Raw genomic sequence first — 20953 nt, forward strand, 5'->3', positions numbered from 1 at the left:
AAACAACACCATCCAAAATTAGTTGCTGTACTCGGCAATCGGACACGCCCCCTACTTTCCTACATGGACCGTGTTAGACTTGGGTATGATTCAGCATGCCCTCATGAATATGCATGGCATGCTGACATCATACCATTCAACTGCAGCCTCCAAGTAAGACATATTAAGTCTTACACGGAGGTTTCGTGAATCCAGCCCATTCTCTTTCCTTGCTAGTTATGTATGCATATAATGCTATAATTCTGTAAACATGTTCTCTCCAACTCACATCCATAACAGTTAACCTTCCCATCCTTGGTAGCATTGCATCTAGTATTTAACTGAATTTAAACAACACAGCCACTACAGAGCAATGTTAACTTCCTAAGTTCCATATTATATTTCCACTACACAATTTTTTCTGTTTGCAGTCTTTCTTCATTTGTCAGGAATCTTGTATCCTCTAATAAAATAACATCCACATCACATATATCTCACAATTCCACTATCCCTATACTTCTTACAGTGTTCATAATACTCTTCACTTTTACTGAAAGTACTCTAAAATTGTTACTTTTCCTTCTTTTTTAGGTTTAGGGAAAATATTTTTAAATTTTGAATTTCTTATTTTTATTCTTTCCCAATTTAATATTTTTTTTCCTGGGGGTTATGTATAAATAATCCTTGATCCCCAGAATCAGATTTCTCACTAGCTAGAACTTCAAGAAACATTAGTATCAATCACTTTCCTTATCTCTCTTACTGCATGCTCTGTCTCTTAATTTTCCGCTTATATATTATTTTCTTTTTCTTCTAGGGTTTTTCCTTCATTTAGTTCATCTTCTCCCCCATTCTGTTGTTGTCTTTCCTCCTGCATGTTTTCTTCCCTTTCCCCTACTTTTCATTATTTACTGTTTAGATATGACAATCCATGCAAAAGGGTCCCTTTTTCTTTACACAACCTACATTCAGACACACGTTCTTGCTGTATGCTCTTTCTCCCCACACCGATTACATTGTACAGTCTCACAATTAATAATTAAATGAGAAAAGTTACCACAAAAGAGACATGATTTAGGCTGGCCAACATATTTTAATCTATGATCAGCCACAAAAATGACACTTGGTAAGTGTTTCACTGTGTTTTTTCACATTTCAAAGCAGCTGCCAGCCTACATCTTACATTTTGTACATTTCTGTCATCTCTAACAATATTATCAACCGTTTCATATAAACCCTGCATGCATTTTTTAGTATTGTCTTCTTCAAGTTCATCAAATCTAAACTGCAAAGTAACTTTTTTAACATTTAAGTTGCTACCAGAAAACAGATAATTGTTCCACATATAAATGACCTTATTTTTGTTATATAGTTTCAGAAATTTCATGATCATTCCCTCAGTTTCAAACGTTAAGTCATAAAAAGTCTCTGCCCCCCCCAAAAAAAAAAATATATATGTTTGTGTGTATGTGTGTATATATATATATATATATATATATATATATATATATATATATATATATATATATATATATATATATATATATATATATATATTCACTTTCGAAGCTCAAAATACTGAAATATTGAAATTCAGTATTTCGAGCCAATAAAGTGGAATCCTGAGAACAGCAAAAGCTCAGAAGCGCGAAATTCAAAACCTCGAATACCGGTGGTTTTGAATTTCGCGCTTCTGAGCTTTCGCTGTGGTTATGGATTCAGGTAAGTGTGTGTGTGTGTGTGTGTGTGTGTGTGTGTGTGTGTGTGTGTGTGTGTGTGTGTGTGTGTGTGTGTGTGTTAAGGGTATTGGGTAGGGGCTGTGGTGTGTGTCAGTGTGTTTTGTTGCTGTGATATGTGTGTGCGAGGAGAATGTAGCTTGCATTTGGTGTTTTGTGTGTGTTTGTGTGTAGTGCGTTCTTGGAGTGAGAATATTTAAGTAGGGTGTGGGCAGCCCCCAGCTTTTATGTAGCAAAGAGCTTGTGTTTGTGTGTGTGTGAGTGTGTGTGTGTGTGTGTGTGTGTGTGTGTGTGTGTGTGTGTGTGTGTGTGTGTGTGTGCACAGTAGAAGCGCAAAATTCAAAATTTCCGGTGTGCGAGATTTTGAATTTCGCGATTCTGAGTTTTTGTGGTTTAAAAAATTCGATGTTATAGCTTCGAAATACCAAATTTTGATATTTCAGTATTTTGAGGATATAAAGTGAATCTATATATATATATATATATATATATATATATATATATATATATATATATATATGTATATATATATATATATATATATATATATACACACACACACACACACACACACACACACACACACACACACACACACACACACACACACACACACACACACACACACACACACACACACACACACACACACACACACACACACTGTATATATCTCATAGGTAGGTACTAGGCTATTGGCCCTGGGGCCTATACAAGTCCAGCCAAAAAGGTACACTGGCTTTTGCCACCCAAGGAAATTATTTTCCTGTGCCACTGTCGAGCAGAGCCACAGAGGTGATCCTCGGGGTAAATTTCCTATTTCCCATCCAATCATCAAGATTTTTCTTGAAGAGTGCTAATGAGGAACTTTGTTTGATATAGATAGGTAGTTTATTCCAGAGTATGGGAAGTCTCTGGGACAGGAATCTATCCCTCTGGCATGTTCTGTTTATTGTGGTGACAAGGTTTAGGTCCCTAGAGCGTGTAGCTCGGATGGATTGGGATTTCTTTAAGTGGAGCATGTCCAACAGCTCTGGGTTTGACCTAGCATTGTATGTTAGGCAGAGATCACCTCTGAGTAGGCGATATGTAATGGAGTAAAGCTGGAGTTTTTTGAGATGGTCTGCGTTGGGCATCTGTTTGAGGCCAGTAATCTTTTTGTGAGGCATTTCTGTGGCCTTTCCAGTTGTTGTAGATGTCTTGTGAGGTACATTCCAAAAGGGGTGTTGTACTCTATAATGGGTCTAATAAGTGATGAGTAGAGAGGAACAATGTCCTCTTTTTTTCTGGATGAGAACCCTTTTGTGATGAGGTGTGCCATGTAGAAGGATTTCCTGACTACTGTGGCGATGTGATTATCAAAGGAGAGACTACTGTCCACTTGTGTCCCAAGGTCTGTTATCACACTTTCGGGGTTAAGTATACTACTGCCTATGCTGTAGTTCATGGGTACAGAGTTTTTACAAAAGGGGATGACAATGCACTTTTTGGCATTGAGCTTGAGGCCATGGCTTTGACACCAGGCATCTGTCTCAGTGAGGCTCTTTTGTAGGATGTCCACATTGTTAGGAGTTTCGATTATGGCTCCTAGTTTGCAGTCATTTGCGAACTTCATTAGCCAAAGACCTTCTGTGTTAGCCTGTACTTCAGAGAAGTAGATACCAAACAGGAGAGGACCCAGGACTGAACCCTGTGGTACTCCACTTGTCACTGGTCTGAAGTCGGATTTGGAGTCTGCTACTTTCACTGTGTGGGTTCTGTCAGTGAGACAGTTGACACATTTCTTGATTTTAAAACCCGAAACAGTTATCAAATTGTCTCATACATAGGTTCATAGGTTCATAGGTTGGTACTAGGCTATCGGCCCTAAGGCCTATGTAAGCCTAGCCATAACAATTCCCTGGAAATGTTTTCCCCACAATATTTACTTCTCTGGGCCCCTGTCTAGCAGGCCGACTGACATGATCCCCAGCGTGAATTTCCTAGCTCCCATCCAATCATCAAGGTTCCTTTTGAAGAGGGCCAATGAGGTGCTCTGCTTGACATGTATGGGCAGTCTATTCCAGAGTATGGGGAGTCCCTGGGTCAGGAACCTATCCCTCCAGCATGTTTTGTTCATTGTGATGATAAGGTTTAGATCCCTGGAGCATGTGGCTCTGAGGGATTGGGATTTCTTTAAGTGGAGCATGTCCAACAGCTCAGGGTTTGACATGGCCTTGTATGTTAAGGAGAGATCGCCTCTGAGTAGACGATATGCCTCAGAGTATAGCTGGAGTTTTTTTAGATGGTCAGCATATGGCATCTGCTTTAGGCCTGTGATTCTTTTAGTGAGGTATTTCTGTGGCCTTTCCAGCTGTTGCAGATGTCTTGTGAGGTACATACCGAATGGGGCATTATACTCTATAATGGGTCTAATGAGGGATGAGTACAGTGGGACAATGACCTCCTTTTTTCTGGATGAAAAGCCCTTAGTGATGAGGTGTGCCACGTAGAAGGATTTCCTGACTGCTGTGGTGATGTGGTTATCGAAAGTGAGACCACTGTCCACTTGTGTCCCTAAATCTCTCATCACACTTTCGATGTTTAGTGTCCTGCCACCTATGTGGTAGTTCATGGGTGCATGTTTTTTTCCAAAAGGAATGACTATACATTTCTTGGCATTAAGCTTGAGCCCATGGCTCTGGCACCAGGCATCTGTTTCTGTAAGGCCCTTTTGTAGAATATCCACATCACTTGTGGATTCAGTAATGGCTGCCAGTTTGCAGTCATCTGCAAACTTTGTTAGCCAGAGTCCCTTAGTGTTGGCCTGTACTTCAGAGAAGTAGATGCCAAACAAGAGTGGTCCCAGGACTGAACCCTGAGGTACTCCACTTGTCACTTGTCTGGAGCTGGATTTGGAGTCGGCTAATTCTTCAGTCTGGGTTCTGTCAGTAAGCCAGTTGGCAACCCATTGAGTGACGTAGGAATTTATGCCCAGCTTAGTAAGTTTATCTATGATTCCAGAGTGGGGGATGGTGTCGAAGGCCTTGGCAAGGTCCAGATAGACTGGATACACATACGTAATATCTGCCTATTATAGTGTCATTTTTTTGTTCTTATTCTCACAGTTGGTCCTCTTTTCTTTTAGAAATAGTTTTTTGCTGCTCTTCATTTTTGTCTGCTGTCACTGCTGCGTATGTTTTAGTTACTGCATTATTGCTGCAATAAAACCTTCTCAATTTGTTGCTGCTGTTCTCCTTTACTTTCTGTCACTGCTGTATAAGTTTTTAGTGCTGCATTCCATGCCGCATGTCAGCTGGTTCATTTCCACATTGCTGTCCTCAGCACTTATTATCTTCCATCTCACTCCATGAAACAGTAGAATTGTCAGCTGAATGATCCTGCTCAATTATTTTAAGAGAACATCATCTGGAGCCTCCTGATGCCATTTCTCTTATTTGCACTTCAACAGAGTCACTTACTTCCTTCTGTACTGAGACAGTTAAATGCTGCTCATTTGTGGCATCCATTTTTGCTTACATTCTGAAGTTCCATATAAAAAAATTTTTTCTCCAAGTTCTCATTTTCCACCTCCAAACTCTCCATATTTTTTCCTCTTTCACACTGTTGCTTCTCTTAGGCCTCATCGTTTTTGCTATACTTCGGTCCCATCTAGCAGCTCCAAAGAGTAGGGAAGTTGCGCAATGTTCATGCCAAAGTTCTCCTAGTAGTACGAATCCACCTTGGGTCTCCCCTGTAAAGATGCCACAAACCTGGTTAGACTAACATGATCAGTAAGAAAGAGAAATAAATAAAAAAGAAATCAGTAAAGGTTTTGGCAATGGAAGGAAACCAGAAATAGGATATAAAGCTGCATATTAAAAACTATAGCCCTTCCTTCAAACTAAAACTATAATTATTCTCTGCCAGTCTACAGGAAAATTTAAATTAGGAATGGAGGTATTCACAAGGTGCTTGACAGGCTGGTGAAGCAAGCAAATTAATTTCCTCATTAGCCAAGATCATACTACTTCAGATCAAATAGGATGAGGCAGATAGCACTCTATAAACATGTTTGCTTTCATCTGTAGTACACGTTTACATTATGCATGTGGTTTTGTTTAATAATTTATGAATGATAATTATATATATCATAGCATATTTTAATGTAATGTAGTTCCTTCACCATTTTAACCAATTAATTAGTTTGCAGGCTTATGATTTTTTAACTATGTAGAACTTTTGCATGAACTTTTCAGGGTAACTGTTGTAGGGACCCTTCTGTCAAGCTCTTGTGTGCTATTGTACATTCCCATTTGTAAATGTTTTGCAGTCATTTTTGTAAAATGAATGTTTGATTGAGTTGTCCAAATTGAATGTTATAGTTCTTGTGGTGATGATCCATAAATGTTGTGTTTAAATATGTTATTGTAGAATTATGGGTTTTTATTGAATGAAATGTTAAAACACCCTTTTTACCTACTTTGTAGAGGAGCCATTGTGTTTACAGAGTGTGTGGTAACAGGTTTATTTTTTCAAGATTCTGTTTCCTTTTTAATTTTTTTGAAGATGTGAAGATATTTTCATTTCTTTTCTTTCTTGTTAAACATATGTGGATGTTGACTGTAGAGTGTTCTTCCATTGCAGATCAAAGTTGGTAGTAAGAGAAAACATGACTGACAGTGAGATTTTGAAGGCTGAGAGGGAGAAGTGTAATATGTAATTGAATGTGAATTGTAGGTGCTCTGCACTCGTTTTTCCCACATGCATGGAAAACGTTTAAAATTGAAGTAACTAGGAAGTTGACTGGTCAGTTTTTCTTGCCCATTTTGCAAATAAGTAAATGACTGGATAGATATATGGAGTAATATTACAGTGAACGAGACAGGTATTGGTGTTAACAGTAAATAATCAACATTGCCCCATGAGTTAATCTTAGATAATCTTGATTGTAATCTATACTCTTACAATACTCAAGCTAGACAGCTGTAAAATCCTCTTGTAACATCCCCACTATAGGTCATGTAATAAGGATTTTTAACCATGAATATAAACTTTCATACTATTTCTGCATCCAGTTGGGTGGATATGGGCATCCTAAGACAATGTAGCAATTGTCTCATGTTTACTAATAACTACCTAATTCTTTCAGTATGTGATAGATGTAGTTAAACAAAGTCACTGGAGGCAAGGCTGTCGCATACAGTCATATATATACACTTATAATACCAAACAAGTTGTCAGAAACACACATTATATCCACTACACATAGTATGGACCATGCACATAGCCCACATTTGCTGAGGTTCTTACATTTCATCTTTCTAAGCCCCAAAGGTCTCTAAGACACTGCACTTAAAATAAGTATCCTCAGAAGCCTCAAAAGCACTTTACCAAAAGAATACCCACCAGGACACACACAGCCATATCTCACAGCATTCATATTCTTAGCCTATAAGACAAACCACTAAACAACCCAATATTATGGTTATAGAAGACACCATTGTGAGACATGCAGATGTCTGGCTCGGCAGGCTGAGTAAGGAGAGTATGTCAGGGTCAGTTTGGCTGTCAAGGACAAGGATTCATCAGATCATGCATGCACTCAGGTCTTGAACCACAAGTACCAGTATGACTCAGTCACAGTCCATATGGGTGTAAATGACCAAAGATGTACCTTCTTGGAGTATATGAAGAGAGACATGCTAGAGATCTTGGACCATGTTTACCAGGCTGGTATGATCCTTGCACTGAGCAGCATTCTACCTTCTTCCAGAATTATACCATAATAAGAGCAGAAGATAATTGACTTTAGTAATTGGCTTAGATTTTGGTGTCATTTGAAGGAGGTACAATGTTTGTCCGCCTCTGAGGATATGTTTGACAGACCACACTGCTTTTTCTGGGATGGTCTTCAGCTGTCCTGTCTTGGATTTTGAATTTTGGCCAAAGCCTTGCCCACCCCCATTGTGCCTTTTTTAGGCATTGCCAACATGATAAATCTTCTAACATAGCAAAACCAACTTCAGCAAATCTAAAGGTATTACTGTTTAGTGCAAGGAGTCTAAATAAGAAACTCCATGCCATGTAAGATGTCCTCACTCTGGAGAATGTAGATGCCTGTGCAGTTACTGAAACATGCATAGAGTACCCCATCAGTGCAGGACTATAATGCCTTCCACATATTTAGGCCAGCTTCTGCACAGGAAGGGATGAAAGGTAGAGATGTTTCAATTTATATCAAAAACAATCTTGCCACATGACTGGTCAAAACAGTATGGTGTGCTTGAGCTTCTCCACTTCCAAATTATCGTAGGAAAAGTCAATACTATATCCATACTGGCTATAGGTCCCCTTCTATAATCCAGGACACTTGTAACACATACTTAAACATACTGGAGACACTTCCATTTAACTACTAAAATGATGGAACCAATTACCCAAACAGTCCTACCAACAAAACAAACCAGAGCAATGGTAAAATAAGAGGCTCGACTCCTGGATAACACGAACCACAGTTTATTGCCACAAAAACTCACGAAGCACCAAATCACATTAACGCTGTTACAAAACACCCTACGTTTTCGTTTCGAATGACTTCTTCAGATGGATAACAGAATGCATACCTGCAACACACCGCTCTTTATATATCATTTGGGATAATTAACTAAAATTAATCAATAAAGCAATTGATAATTTAATTTAACGAATGCTTCCCCAAAATAACATACAATACAAGACCTTAACGTTTAGTAAAACACACTATAAATTCATACAAGCATCCTTCTCCTAACCCTATCCTTAAAACCTACAATTTAATATGTTTAATATTAATATACAATAAATATACTTTAAAATACTTATTAAAAAACATATTAAAATACTTTTTGGAATAATCATAGGCTTTTGATGTTTGTAACTAATAGCACCACCTAGTGTTTAAATCTAATTTTACTCAACAGGATGGAATACAATAAGAATAATAAAATTTTTTAATACATTTGAAATACACATAAAAATTTTTTCATAAGGGACTGTCGGTCTTTCCCAAAATAAGTTCTAACAATAAAAATACTTAAAGTTTTGCTGCTCTCATCTTTAGCACTGGGGCAAGGGAAACTGCATCATTCAGACCTGGAAGTTTATTAGCTTCCAATAATAGTTGCCACAATAATCCTTTATATTCTATAGAAGTTTCCCATAAACCACCCCTTATGTCCTTTTCCACCACTTCTAAGACAAAGAAGCTAAATTTTGCTTCCTGGCAGCATTTTTTATGTCTATAAAGTGCATTATTAGTGCATTTTGTCCTAATTTCATAATTATGCTCATATATTCTATTTTTCAGTTTCCTTTCTGATTTACCCACATAGAACACATCACAGTGGTCACTATAAACTGGGAGTCGTACACAACCTGACACATGCAGACCTAGAGATTACTGAACTCTGTAAACACAAACAGCATGGACCAGCTAGTCTGTGCACTCACTAGGGATAATAATACCCTCAACCTGGTCTTCACAAACATAATAGAATGTTACACCCCCCCCCAGTGTAATATTACCACTAGTTAGACTGGTTTAAAATAAGATCAAAACCCAGGACCCCGGCTAACCCAGGAACCTTTAGCAATTATTCTGAGACAAACTCCCTATTACAAAGTGGCGCCCTGTTAAAATTTCAAGCCCCACTAAACCGTGAGAACACAGCTATCTGTAAGGAATTATATGTAGAAACACTGTACAATCAAGTTCATGGCTTTAAAGAGACAGCTATACCCACCTAGAATAAGCAAAGGACAAACTCAAAATATAAGCCACCCAGGTGGAATCCCCATATCTTTTGATTGTATAACAAAAGGAAGACCATCATGGCAAAAATTAGAAAGTGTTTTGTTCCACAAGGAAAAAAAACTTCCTCATCAATCAAAACAAGCAAATCAGGGGGCTAATCTAGTCTATCAAAGCCAAATCTGAGGTAAAAATAACCTCTCAGGCCAAGGTCAATCACAAGGCATTCTTCAGCTATGTACTCAACTTGAAGGCAATACACAACAGTGTAACAAACTGATTGTAAATTGACCCATCTGTACTAAACTGGAAGATATAGAAAATCTACTTGCTGATAAATTTTGCTTCAGTTTTATTCCACCATCCCCCCCGACATCCATCAGAAAATGCCATCAACCATAACTCCCCCAACTATCACTAGAGAATAGATCCTCAATTAATTCTCTAAGCTCAAATCAATGCATCAATGGGCCCAGAAGATACCCAGGATGCCTCCTTAATAGCATAAAACTCAACCTATCAGAAATACTAGAATCAGTGTTTAACTGTAGCTTCCAGACATGCTTTGTACCAAGTGAATGAAGGACTACAACTATCATCCCTCTGCACAAGGGTGGACCATCTATGGATCTGGATTATTACAGACCTATAAGTATGCAAATTCGTGAAAAGACTTATCATGAAAACAATAAACAATGGTATAGAAAGCATTCAGATACTGGATTCAACCCCATTCCAGTTTGGTTTTGTCAAGGGTAGGGCATGCCTACTCAACCTGGTGGACTTCTTCAAGTAGGTCATCAAAGCTATGGACAACAGCAAAATGGTGCATACTGCATACATTGACCTGGCCAATGCATTTGATAAAGTACCTCACTCTAGCATTGTAGGCAAACTCATGAAATTAGGTATAAACCCCTATGTTACTCAATAGATAGCCAGCTGACTCATTGACAGAACCCAATAAATTATAGTAGGGGAGTCTATCTCCATAAAGAGGCCAGTAACTAGCAGAATCTGTTAAGGCTAGGTGCTGGGGCTGTTCTTTTTTGACATCTGGTTCTCTGAATTCAAGGAAAATGTCAAGGGCTTCTTGGTGCAAACTAGTTGCCATAATAGAATCCCCAAAAAGTCACAAGTACCCCCAGGAAGGCCTGACACAAACTAATAACTGGTGCCAGAGTCATGGTCTAAAACTCAGTGACAAGAAAGGAGTAATATTATTCTTTGGGAAGATGGCTACCATTGGAAACTACCAAATTGATAATACACCCCTACAAGTAGACCCAGTGGTCAGGACTCTGTGGATGCATGTAGACCATTATGTGTCTATGGTAGTAGGGAAATTATTATTAAAAGTTCTGGTACTTATAAGCAAGGGTATGGCATTTAGGTCCAAGGATGTCATTGTTCCTAAGTACTTCACACTCATCAGACCAATAAATGGGTACAATACCCCCCTTTGGTTTCTATCCAACCAGGCATATGCAAAAAATGGAGTGTCCACAGAGGTTTCTTACAGAAAGAATCCAATACATAAACATGTCCTACTCTGATTGCCTCAAAGAAGCAATCTATGCCTGGTGTACAAAGCATCCAGTGATCCACTCTGATTAATCTCTTGCACATCCACAAAACAGATAGTATCAGAATTACCTGATGTAGGCACCTAAACATTGCCCTTAACATAAATAGAACACACTGAAGGGACAGGTATGTCCCTCTGGGACTACCCCTTTTCTGAAACAGGCTTCCCATCCCTGTGAAGCACATTTATTCCTTAACCTAATTCAAGTGTAACTTAGACCAGTGGATGGGGAATCAAAAATCTACCCCTGGTCTGACACCCATGTCTCTGGTAGACAGAGGCAGTCTGTAAGTTCTTGGCCACCTATACCCAAGCCTACATATACCCCTTAAAATAACTCTAGGGTATCAGAACATGTCAGATACATTTCAGAAGCATGTCTAGGCTTTAAAAGGCTCTTTGCAGTTGTTAGCCTAGCAGTCACCCATGGAAATGTGAACCATGTATTTTCCATTATATAGCTTTTTGGATCTCTGTATTTTCACCCTAGATTTGTTAACCTTGTCAATGTATATCTGAAAACTAAGAGTGATTTTATGTCATAATCTCAGCTAATTGCTAAGAGTTAATAAATATATGAGTAGATAAATGGTCAAAGATATACACACTTTGTTGCACAAATATGTAGAATTTCAATCAGACTAATAGAGAATTGCTCATTCACTCAGTCCTGATCTGATTAGCCCTAATGAGTTAAATAGTTGGGGCTCATCATTTGTGCAGTGTGCTCTGTTTTGATGTTTGTCTTAGAGGATGGTCATGAAATCAGAACATAAAATGATTAAGATGGCTTGTGTGAGGAGAACAGATCATGTGAGTATTTGGTGGCCATAATAATATCTTGTTAAGAGATAAAACATGAGTATGTGAAACAAAAGAAGAATGTACAGTTTGAATACTTAAGAATGTCTAGTATTAGTAAAATAATTTTGTGTAGAAATTGTTGGATTATAATCTTATACAAGTATTGTAAACGATATATAGCAAAATCACAAAAACCACAGCAACAAGGAAAATAAACGACAGCGTATGAAAGAAAAAATAAAAAATTCCAGTCACCATGTAACGCTGTCGCAAGTGGCGATGTCCAGCTAACACAATCCAAGTAGGTAAACCGATACTTCTTAATACACAGACGCTGCTCCTGTTCAATAAAATGTAGTCAAAGGCAAACGCCTCAAACACTACTCCTCTGCAGGGAAGTATGAAAAAAGTCAAATCACCAGGATAAATTCCATTTTTCTGCTCCAACACAGGAAATTGCAGGAACAGGAAAAAGCTGGTAAAGTTTGAAAAAGCCTAACGGCGAAAGCGCTCACTTTTTTTGTAAATAAAGCTGTGTTTTTACCTAACTGGAATTGGTGACTGCAATTTCCTGTGTTGGAGCAGAAAAATGGAATTTATCCTGGTGATTTGACTTTTTTCATACTTCCCTGCAGAGGAGTAGTGTTTGAGGCGTTTGCCTTTGACTACATTTTATTGAACAGGAGCAGCGTCTGTGTATTAAGAAGTATCGGTTTACCTACTTGGATTGTGTTAGCTGGACATCGCCACTTGCGACAGCGTTACATGGTGACTGGAAGTATTGTAAACAATAGGGTGAGCTGTATCATGAAACTACTTCTAAATATTTATAATGTTTGACTTTTTTGTTCTTTTTATGACTTTTTGTGTTAAAACTGTGAGGCTGCTAGCCCAGCTAGCTAGAATTTTGTAAATAATCCTGTCATTTGTATATACTAATATGATCCATATACTTGTCTTACAAATGTAAGAAAACTATATGTTATGTGTGTGTTAAACTGTATGTTATGTGCTGAGCTTCAAGAATGTAACCACAATGTACCCTGCTGTAGAAGAGCAGAAATGTATATGGACTATAAGCCTGTGCAAATGTATGTTTTCAGGGTAGATGTTGGAACATACAGAGTTAACTTGCAAACTCTAAGAAAAGAAGTAAAGAGTTTTACAATGTGCTATGAAGTTAAATAATACAGCAAAGAGACAGTGTCTGCTGCTAGAATTTTTTTCTGTTGTCTGGAAACAGAAATAATTACAGGTTTCAAGTGTAAAAGTATTTAAGTGGTTTTACGACTTTCAGTTCTAGGAAAAACTTCTGAGAGCTAAGTATTTTTAACAGAGAGGTGTTATATTTTAAGTTCCTGTTAGTCTGGGGACTAAAGCAGAGGTGGAAAGAATGATGTAATCTGAGCTAACCCAGCAGAAATGTTTGATAGTAATTTAAGAATTATCTCTGAGAGTGAGTCTGGGCATTTTGTATCTTGTCTTTGGATCTGTAAACATCCATTCAGCACTTGCATTTGTCTGGCTCTGTAAGTCAGCTTTAGATATAATATTTCTGTTAGAGATATGAAATAAGATCAGTCTAGATGTTTTCTGTATTTATTTGAGACTGTCCTGCAATGTTGTTTTAAAGTATTTCTTGTGATTCTGAACTCTGTTGTCACTATGTTGAGTTGAGTATTGTCTTGTGCATTTATTATTTATTATTAAATATATTTAAACCTTTTAATTGTGGCGGGTTTGTTTAGAGATAGTTAAGCTCTTACAGTACTTGCATATGTATTTGATGACACTGTATAGGCCACTCTAATAGCCTTGCTGTTGGTCACACTTACCATTTGGATAATAGTAACATTACACAGTAGAGTTGGTCACCCTTTTTAAGGGTCTTATAGTACCTGATAGTAGAGGATGGTGGCAGCTGGTACTACCATATAGTCTGGGCAGAAGGGGACATAGCTAGTGAACCTGTGCCTGCCTTCCCCAGGAGTGTCTGTGTGTTCGTATATAAATCATATCTCAAAGTGTGTGTGTGTGTGTGTGTGTGTGTGTGTGTGTGTGTGTGTGTGTGTGTGTGTGTGTCTGTGTGTCAGCTACTTGGGCAGGGACACGATGCACTGGTTGGACAGAGAGGGGTGCTGGAGGTTTTGGCTTGACCACTTGGCTAAGATCTTAATCCTATAGCTGTGCCAGTGGGGAGTCTTATTGGGGATTTGGAGAGAAAGAGAGAGGGAGAAACCAGCTCCAGACTGACTGTGATCTCTGTGTGCTCTTAAGGGAAATTGTACTTTACTGTGTGTGTACTTGTCATCCTCCTAATGTGCTCATCCCTCACTGGTGTTAGTGGTGAGGATTGAGGCTTCTTGATTACTTGGCCAGTGCAGGGGCATCACATATTAATTTTTGGCAGTGATGGGATAGCCACATTACATATTAATTGGTTGATAGTGATGAGATAGCCACATCACATATTAATTGACTTGTAGTGGTGAGGATATTGAGTTCCTGTAGATTGTGTACAGTGATCACTGAAGGTGCTTGTACTTGTAATTAGCCATGCAGTGATGATTCAGAGTTCATATCACAACTGTTTTATTTTTTTTTGTTAGCTTAGTTAGTCAAGGAGAACAGGCAAGCATGTCAGCAGAGGAGTATGGCAAGCTGACAAGGAGACAGTTGGCTGAGATGTGCAAGGCTAAAGGACTGGTGCATACTAACCTGACAAAGTCGGACATGATTGCAGCTTTAGTCACAGCTGCATCAGAAAATAGCAACCAGGAGGAGGATCAGACTGGCCGTGGAGATGTACAACTCTCACTCTCAGAAAATGGACAGCTCAACCTTTCCACAGAGGACTTAAAAATCATTTTGGAGTTAGAGAGACTTCATCTAGAGGCCAAGTCTTTGGAAATAGAGGCAGCAGAGAGACAGAGGTGTCTAGAGACTGAAGAAAATGAGAAACTGCTATGCCTGGAAGCTGAGGAGAAGGAGAGGCAGAGGCAACATGAAAAGGAGATGCTGACTTTTTGCCAGAGTCATGGAGGTAATGAGGAAGGGAGTAACCGAACCCCAGAAGCAACAAACGTCAGTAAATTTCTTCCACAATTTACAGAGGGGGATACATTTGACAGTTTCATTCATATGTTTGAGAGGGAATGCAAACAGTTTAATGCTGACCAAGGGCTCTGGGTATGATTCCTGACCCCCTTTCTCTGTGGTAAAGCTGTAACTGTTCTTTCCAAACTGCCTAATGATGGCTGTTTAAATTATAATCTTGTAAAGAATTGTTTGCTAGAATTTTTTTAGGTTAACACCTGAAGCTTATAGGAAAGTTTCATGAGCATAGACACAAGGCAGATGAAAGTGTGTGTGAATATGTAACTGAACTAAGCACTTATTTTCATAGGTGGGTGACTGGATGTCAGGTCACCACTTTTGAAGGGCTGGCAGACCTTTTAGTGAGGGATCAAGCCCTTACCACTTTGCCTGAGGACATGAGAATCTGGTTAGCTGATAGGCAATGCTCTACTGCAGATAAGTTGGGGAAGAAGGGAGACCTATACCTAGCAATCAGGACATCACTGCACAGGAAAGGGACACCCAGTGCTGTTCATGGTTCTAAGGGAACCCATGGTGGGCAGCCCAGACTGCCACAACAGAGTCCGCTAGTAGCAGGGGAAGCCACTAGTCCCAGTACATGTCCAGGACCTAGGGTTAAATGTTTTAAATGCATCCAGTGGGGCCATGTGGCATATAGATGTCCACATAGGCAAGGTGGGGAACAAAAGGTGGGAAATCCAATAAGTGGGAATGACGAAATGCTAACAGTAAGTTGTCTTGAGGAACAAGGGTATCAAACTGCCACAGGAGGTTATATCCTATCTTAGTGAATGGGAAAGAGACCATATCTGAGAGAGAGGGAGAGAGAGAGACAGCCTCTGACCTAACCATTGTTAACCCTGCAATGGTTACAGAGGAGCACAACTTGCTTAGGCAGTCTACTCCAGTCAGAGCTTTAGGAGGGACCACATTCAAAATACCTTTTTCTAGGGTTCACCTTGACTGGGAGGGTGGAAAAGGAAGCAAACAAGTGGGGGTGTTTGAGGATATCCCTGCAGGTGTCCTGATGGGGAAAGATTTTGATAATGCAGTACCATGTGTTCATGCAGTTACACACAGTCAGGCTTGGAGACAAGGTCTGGTAGCCTGGGAGAGACCCAGAGAATTTGCACACTTGTAACCAGGACTAGTGAGGTGGTAACTTCATGGAGGGAGATACCCTGTAGTGGCGAGACTGAAGGTGAGCCACAGCTGCTTGTGGGTACATATGTTCCCTTAGACAGAGTGACTGCAAGGGAAGAGGTGAGTAGCAGTACCCAGGCTGACAGTGAGGCACTGCTGTCAAAGGATACCAGACTTCCTGGGAAGGGGAGCTGGGAAGGGTTACCAAGAGAGAGCTGAGACAGGTTCAGCTCTCAGACCCTACATTACAAGGCCTGAGTGAGGTAGCTAGTGAGGCTTCTGATTCTCAAGGGAAGGGGGGATCTGTATACTGGGACAAAGGGTTACTCTATAGAGAGTGGACCCCTGAGGGAGGGCTAGAGGGTGAGAGAATACATCAGTTGGTAGTGCCTAGAACCTACCATCTGGCACTTCTAGCCATAGCCCATGATATTGCCTTTGCAGGTCATAATGCATAAAACATACAAAGAGATGTATTATGCAGAACTTCTATTGGCCTGGAATTTCCAGAGATGTTACAGGATACTACAGGACCTGTGAGCAGTGCCAAAAGGTAGGCAAGGCAGGAGATGAGGTGAAATCTCCTTTGATGCATTTGCCTGTGATTGAGAAGCCATTTCAGAAGGTAGCTATGGATATTGTGAGGCCTCTGAGTACCCATGTTCCACAGGGAAAAAGTATATCCTAGTGGTAGTAGATTATGCTACCAGACACCCTGAGGCAGTGGGGCTGTGTTCTCCATTTAGGCAGAAAAGGTGGTGAATGCTTCGGTAAAGATTTTCAGCAGGGTAGGTTTCCAAAAAGAAACACTGACTGACAGAGTTGCCAATTTCATGTCAGACCTGCTGACTTGTCTGTGGAAGTACTATGGAGTGAAGCACCTAAAGACCACCCTCTACCATCCCCAGACTAATGGTCTTGTTGAGAGGTTAAACTCTACACTCAGGATGATGCTATGGGCATTTGCAGACCAATTTAAGCGGGATTGGGGCAAATATTTGCCCCATCTGTTGTTTTCTTACAGAGAGGTTCCCCAGGAATCCACTGGTTTTTCATCCTTTGAGTTGTTGTATGGGCATAGGGTGAGGGAACCTCTGGATTTAGTTTGAGATGAGTGGGAGGGTGAGTCTAAATCCCACAAGGAGTTTGTTGTGGCATATGTCCTAAACATCAGAACAAGGCTCAGGGAACTCATAGACCTGGCCCAGGAGAACCTGGCAGAAGCCCAACAGCAGAAAATGGTCTGGTATGACAGGAATGTTCAAGCTAGAGAGTATGCTGCAGGGCAGCAGGTAATGGTTCTCATTCCTGTCAGACATAACAAGCTGAAGGCAGCTTGGGAGGGACCCAACAAGGTGGTATAGAAGGTTAGTGATGTTAAATACATGGTAGAATTGCTAGACAAGAGGCAGGGGTACAGTTTGTACCATATTAACATGATGAAACCTTGCCACGATAGGGAGGCTCTTGTGCTGAGTATTTGCAGTGGATTGCAGGAGGAGTCTGAGAGGGATCTGGTGACTGATTTCCTCAGTAAGGCTCGGACTGACACCTCAGTGGAAGGGGTAGCAATGTCCCTGCAGCTATTCCCTACCCAGGTTCGAGAAGTCCGAGCAGTGTTACAGGAGTTTGGGGACATGTTCACTGGGAAACCAGGGTGCACCCACCTGATGCAGCACCATGTGGATACAGGACCCCAAAGGCCTATTAAGCAGGCCCCTTATAGGGTGCCTGAGAGAGTCAAACAGACTCTGAGAGAGGTGATACAGGATATGTTGAAACTAGGGGTAATTCAGGAGTCCAGCAGTCCCTGGGCCTCCCCAATGCTGCTGGTACCAAAGAAGGATGTCAGCACCAGGTTCTGTGTGGACTACAGGAAATTAAATAGTCAAACAGAATCAGATGCTTACCCCATGCCTAGGATGAATGAATGCCTAGAGCAGCTGGGTGGGCTAAGTATCTTACGACCATTGATCTTAGCAAGGGTTACTGGCAGGCACCCTTGATTCCCAGTGCTAGAGAGACATCAGCCTTTGTGACTCCTTTTGGCTTGTATGAGTTCCAAAGATGCCCTTTGGAATGAAAAAATGCCCCAGTGACTTTCCAGTGGCTGGTAGATCATATCTTAGCAGGAGCAGGAGATTTTGCCTTCGCTTACCTAGATGATATTGCCATCTACAGCCATTCCTGGAAAGAGCACCTTCAACATGTCAGGGAGGTGCTGGGCAGACTACAGAGGGCAGGGTTGACCATTTAGCCCAGCAAATGTCAGGTGGGTATATCAGAGGTCTCATACCTGGAACATAGAGTGGAAAGTGGTAATATCAGGTCAGAATGGGCCAAAGAGGAAGCCATTCAGGCATGGCCTGGACCTATTACCAAAAAGCATGTGAGGGCATTTTTAGGGACAGCAGGGTACTACAGAAAGTTTGTCTCCAATTATAGTACTATAGGTGCTCCCCTCACAGACCTGACAAGGAAAAACAGGCCAAATAAGATAGTGTGGACGCCAGCATGTGAGCAGGCATTTCAGAAGCTTAAAGAAGCTTTGGGAGGACCCCTGTGTTAGCTAGTCCAGATTACAGCAAAGAATTTGTTGTGCAGGTGGATGCTTCAAACCATGGGTGGGGGCTGTACTTAGCCAGATTTCGTCAGAGAGAGAAGAGCACCCAGTGGTTTATCTCAGTCACAGGCCACAACCCAGGGAGAAATGCTATGCAGCTGTAGAAAAGGAATGTCTAGCCATAGTGTGGGAACTGCAGAAACTTCAACCTTATCTGTATAGAAGAAAATTCACTGTAGTTACAGAACACAATCCCTTAACATGGTTATATCGAGCCAGCCAGCAAAATGGCAAGTTACTAAGGTGGAGCCTAGGATTGCAAGCATATGATATGACAGTGCAGTACCGCAGTGGGGTTAGCAATGCCAACGCAGGTGGGCTCTCAAGACAGGGAATGGGGTAAGATATTCCCAGATAGACTCAACCCTCTCAAGCAACATTTCTCAGGGGGTACTTGAAAGACTAACTTGAGTTTTCATGGGGGGGTTGTGAGTCCACCAGACCAGCTAGCGAGAATTTTGTAAATAATCCTATGTCATTGGTAAATATTAATATGATCCATAGGCTTGTCTTACAAATGTAAGAAAACTATATGTTATGTGTGTGTTAAACTGTATGTTATGTGCTGAGCTTCAAGAATGTAACCACAGTGTACCCTGCTGGAGAAGAGCAGACATGTATAGGGGCTATATGCCTATGCAAATATATGTTTCCATGGTAGAAGTTGGAACATACAGAGTTAACTGGCAAACTCTGAGAAAATAAGTAAAAAGTTTTACGATATGCTATGACATTAGTTAATACAGCAGAGTCAGAATGTCTGCAGCTAGAAATTCTTTCTATTGTCTGAAAACAGAAATAATTACAGGTTTCAAGGGTAAAAGTATTGAACTGGTTTTATGACTTCCAGTTCTAGGCAAAACTTCTGAGAGCTAAGTATTTTTAACACAGAGGTGTTATATTTTAAGTTCCTGTTAGCCTGGGAACTAAAAGCAGAGGTGACAAGAATGATGTAATCTGAAATAACCCAGCAGAAATGTTTGATAGTAATTTAAGAACTATCTCAGAAAGTGAATCTGGGCATTTTGTATCTTGTCTTTGGACCTGTGAACATCCAATCAGCACTTGCATTTGCCTGGCTCTGTAAGTAAGATTTAGGTTTATAGTTTCATAGGAGGTACTAGGCTATTAGCCCTGGGGCCTATATAAGCCTAACAAAGAAAGTTGCCTGGCTTTCGCCACCCAAGAAAGTAATTTTCCTGCGCCCCTGTCTAGCAGAGCTACAGAAGTGATCCCTGGGGTGAATTTCCTATTTCCCATCCAGTTGTGTGAGATTTTTCTTAAGGGCTAATGAGGAGCTTTGCTTGCCATGAATGGGTAGTCTGTTCCAGAGCATGGGAAGCCTCTGGGACAGGAATCTAACCCTCCAGCATGTTCCGTTTATTGTGGTGGCAAGGTTTAGGTCCCTGGAGCATGTGGCTTGGAGGGATTGGGGTTTCTTTAAGTGTAGCATGTCCAACAGATCTGGGTTTGACATGGCTTTGTATGTTAGACAGAGGTCGCCTCTGAGTAGGTGATAAGTGATGGAGTAGAGCTGGAGTTTTTTTAGATGGTCTGCGTATGGCATCTGTTTGAGGCCAGTAATCCTCTTAATGAGGTATTTCTGTGGCCTTTCTAGTTGTTGTAGATGTCTTGCAAGGCACATGCCAAATGGGGCATTGTACTCTATAATGGGTCTGATGAGGGATGAGTAGAGAGGAACAATGACCTCTTTTTTTCTGGGGGTGAATCCCTTTGTGATGAGGTATGCCATGTAGAAGAATTTCCTGACTACTGTAGCAATGTGATTATCAAAGGAGAGACTACTGTCCACCTGTGTCCCAAGGTTTCTTGTCACACTTTTGGTGTTTAATAGGCTACCGCCTATGTAATAACTCATGGATACAGTGTTTTTCCCAAAGGGGATGACAATGCACTTCTTGGCATTGAGCTTGAAGTCATGACTTTGACACCAAGCATCAGCCTCAGTGAGGCCCCTTTGTAGAATGTCCACATCATTAGGTGATTCTATTATGGCACCTAGTTTGCAGTCTTCTGCGAACTTCATTAGACAAAGACCTGCTGTATTACCCTGGACTTCTGAGAAGTAGATGCCAAACAGGAGAGGACTCAGGACTGAGCCCTATGGTACTCCACTTGTCACTGGTCTGAAGTTGTGGATTTGAAGTCGACTACTTTCACTTTATGGGTTCTGTCAGTGAGCCAGTTGG

This window comes from Protopterus annectens, chromosome 6.part0 (assembly GCF_019279795.1).
Source record: "Protopterus annectens isolate FY-2018-M chromosome 6.part0, PAN1.0, whole genome shotgun sequence".
In the NCBI taxonomy this organism is placed as follows: domain Eukaryota; kingdom Metazoa; phylum Chordata; order Ceratodontiformes; family Protopteridae; genus Protopterus; species Protopterus annectens.